The sequence below is a fragment of the Microtus pennsylvanicus genome, chromosome 1 (assembly GCF_037038515.1).
Source record: "Microtus pennsylvanicus isolate mMicPen1 chromosome 1, mMicPen1.hap1, whole genome shotgun sequence".
Lineage (NCBI taxonomy): Eukaryota > Metazoa > Chordata > Mammalia > Rodentia > Cricetidae > Microtus > Microtus pennsylvanicus.
The window spans coordinates 202,451,396-202,455,589 of record NC_134579.1 but is presented as its reverse complement, the minus strand read 5'-3'; positions in this window follow the sequence as shown (position 1 = coordinate 202,455,589).

The window sequence follows — 4,194 nt, the reverse complement described above, 5'->3', positions numbered from 1 at the left end:
AACAAAAGCTAATGCAGATTCTGAGCTGGGAAGATGGCTTAGTTAATAAAATGTTTGCCGTGCAGTGTGAGGACCTGAGTGTGACTCCCAGAACCCATGCTAAAATCTGGATACAGTGGCAGTCTGTGTAATGCCAGAACTGAGGAGGCGGAGACCAGAGGATCCCCTGGAAATTGCTGGCCAGTCAACCAAGCTAAATCAGCAAAATATGGCAGAGAGTGGTTAAGAAAGACTTGTGATAACAACCTCTGGCTTCCACATATGTGTATACACATGTGCGTACATACAGACACACAGACTTTTACACACACACACACACACACACACACACACACACACCCGGTTTTTAAACTCCATCCAAGCCAGAAGCTGGATCAGACAACATTCTTCCTATTGGATGTCAGAGAACACAGCTGGTCGGGCATGTTGGGACCGCTACACAGAACACGGGTGTAGGATGAGTGTAGAGGTGCCAGCCTGATCACAGGTGGGCGAAGGATAATTGCTTCTTTTCATCACACACAGGGTACTAAGAGGGCACAGTCACCATGGTGCAATGCATTCTAGCTGGGCAAGGGAAAGCTTACTTCCACCTCCAACAGGGACCCCTCCCACCCCTTGTGTGCACTCCTCTAGTGGAGAGCTAGCAGCCTTGGTTCTTTTTACAGCCTTCGTTTGCTTGGTGCCTCTCATTCCTAACAAGGGATGATGTCTTGGAGTTGCCAGTGCCTTCAATTATGTAAATAGAGTGTCTGTCTCTTTAAATAGAAAAGCACCAGGGAATATTAGCCAAGGCTAATTATACAAATCAGTTATCCCTAATAATTAAAATGTGCCTTAGGCTTCGTGGGAGGGTCGCTCTTAGGGACTCAGGGTGGGTTCTCCTTCCCTCGTTGTTTGATATATTTACAAATTAATTTAAATGTGATAATCTGATACATCCATAATTATAAATGCTTAACTAAGTCGATAGTGTCGATCTTGAGATGAGCTCTGAACACGAAAAGCAAGTGATGACAACTGGATCCAGGAAGCTCTCTGCAAATGTAACACACCCATGAGAGGAACTGCAGAAGCAGAAAGCCAAACAAAAAATTCCTCCCAACACTACCCGGCCCTTTACTTCTTTCTTGAAACCAGTGTGGGGATCAGAAAACATACATCCCATACATAGGCTCTGTCTGAAGCTAGACCCAGATCAACATCCAATTTAATACAGGTCAGTGAACAAGTGTTAAAAAGCAAAATCTCTTGCCTGCTTCCAATCTATACTGGATTAAAAACAATGATTTGGAGGTGAAAGGCGCCCTGCCCGGGCCACAGGCTCAGTGCCACTCAGCAGTCCGCTTATTCTTCAGGGCTGAAATCCTGGCACCGTTATTTTCCTAAGGTCATCTTCCTCAGACAGGACGATGCCTCGTCTCATCCTTCCAGAGAATTTATTATATCGATTTGGGGGATAAGGTTAATTGAAATGAACTTTTGGTTTTAAAGGTAGGTTTGGTGCACGCCTCCACAATTAAAATGGAATTCTTCTTCTTTAAATGACTGGGGTTCATTTAACTGCCCAGACAGTACTGTTTAGGGGAGAGGCAGGAGTAATTTTACAACATGAAATGTGCATTTACTTCTCCCCTGGGGCTGTAACAAACTCACGTTTGAGCCAGACATGGTGATAGAAGGCCCTGGCTTCACAATGAATCTCACACGGGTTTTGTGTAGATTTTCCAACCGATTCTCTAGAAAGTAGAGTAGGAAGTATAGGAATAGATTTTACTCTTTCTTTCTTTCTTTCTTTCTTTCTTTCTTTCTTTCTTTCTTCCTTTCTTCCTTTCTTCCTCCCTCCCTCCCTGCCTCCCTCCCTCCTTCCCTCCCTCCCTCCCTTCCTCCCTATCTTCCTTCCTCCCTTTCTTTTTATTTTAGAAATGATGCTTAGGACTGAAGCTTTGTACTGCCATCCATCTCAATGATTGGGGAAAAAAAACAACACAGACACAAAAACCAAAACCAGGCTACACCCCAGGCACAGCTGGATAGTCACAACACTAATTGCATTTTGCTTCCCCTTGAAGGTTACGGTAGGGTTTTGGGTGCTCTTGGCAGAGAACAGAACTGTCCCCTCATTCTGTTTCTGATTCTTCTGTCCTGGTGCTACCAGCAAGATCTGTGTCCCTGCAGGATTTGGAGACATGCAACCTTCAAAATCCTGTGTCTTGTCACTCATGATGGCGTATAGCATCACACCTTGTTACTCATTACTGCATAGGGTACCACACCTCGGTTCTTCCTAACTGCTCAGGGAGGGTCAATAGGTTTGGAAAAGATGGAGCAGCCAAGTAGTTTCAGAGAATCACAAAGAAGCACTCACATCCACGAGACTCTAATTTGGCTTCCAAGAGCCTCCTCACATCCTCTGCTGACAGCAGATGCTGATGGCGGCTTCACTGTATCCTCTTGGTTATATGTTCATGTTATACTCTCTGATTTGGACTAAGTAGAGTGAAGAACTGAATGAAAGACAGATTCAATTTTTTTTTAAAAAAGAAAAAACACAGATGCTTTCTGGGCATCAGCTGTATCTTTTGTTTGTTTATGGAAATGTTTTTCACAACTTAATACAAAATTTTTAAAAATATCATAGTATTCTGGAGGCCAAGAAATAAGACATATGAAAAACATGCCAAGAAATATAATCCTGTTCTCCCTGCTCTTCTGGACAACGTGACCTGCTCTTGTCTATAGATTACGTGGAGGAAGAATCTCTGATCCTTAAACATTAGAACTAAGTATAAAGACATTGTTAAAGCAAATACATTTGAGATCCCAAGGCAACACAGGTATCAATGATCAGTGCCATGACATCAGTCATCTTCTGAGGGGCTGATTTGTTCTCTTCCATCCCCACTATTCCATGGTTCCTGTACATGAGCGTGGTTGGAAACTCTGCTCTATGACAAGAGTTTTAAAGACACACTGCTGCTGGTGGAATATGATACTTAGATTCTATTTGGGAACGTAAAATATAATGAACTGTAAATAAAGAATACTCACTTTTCATTACAATAAAGTCATTAGAAAGAAAATGGACCTCAAGCTAAGAGCCTGGTGGGATGACTTGACTATCTCTCTCTATGTCTATAGACTGAGATCTGTAATTTTTCAGAATGGAGTCAAAAAGATTGGCATCGCATCCAAGGGCTTGAGCCACTATGAGAACCAAATTAGGATTCAGGCACAGGGTGCCTCTTCACAAGAAGGGGCCTTTGAGTCTTGGCTTGATGTGACCATTCACTTTAATACCAATGTGACTGGATTTAGAATTACCATAGATACATACCTTGGCTGTGTCTGTGTGAGTGTTTCCAAAAAGCTTTAACAAGGGAGAGAAGATATTCTGCGTGTAGGTGGCACCACAAACAAGACTTCCCTGACTACAAAGGACAAAGCAAGCAGAATGCAAGCATTCACCTCAGTGTTCTTGCTGATGCAATGTGACCATCTGCCTCACACTCCCATGGCTGTGTCCTCTCCTCCATAATGGATCGCATCCTGTCAAACTGAGAGCCAACCTAGACCCTTCCTCCTTTAAGTAGCTTCTTGCCAGTGTTGTGACCCCAGTAAAAAAGAAACTGATGTGCATGGCAATCAGCTATTCAAAAGTATAAATTTGGAGACTTCTGAACTCATGGTTTCTAGGTTTCTTCACACATACACCATAGAAGGGGAAAAATCAATATTTGAGCACCTTTAAATGTCAGGTACTGTTTTGTTTAAAATAAATGCTATTCTAAGCAGTTTTGTAATCATGTGCATGCAAGATGGGTCAAATCAACCCAAAGGTGCCTAGAAACAAGACTCCGTCAAATCTGGAAGCTCCCATCCCTCTATATAGTAACACATCCTAATTTTCAGATCTTGTTTGATAGATGGGCAATTTAGTAAACTTATAGGGGGAAGGATAATATTCCATGACAATATTAGCAAGGATTTTCTTTCTCATTTACTTTACTATAATCACACATCTCATCTCCAATAGGAGCGCAAGAAGTCATTTTCCTCCTTATGATGGACATTTCACTTTCTCATAGACTAAAAGTCATCTGGACACACTCACAGTTAAGTCTGACATAAGAAAACACCACTCCAAAATTTGATTATCATTTTTTATTAGCATCCAAATAGAACACAGTAGGC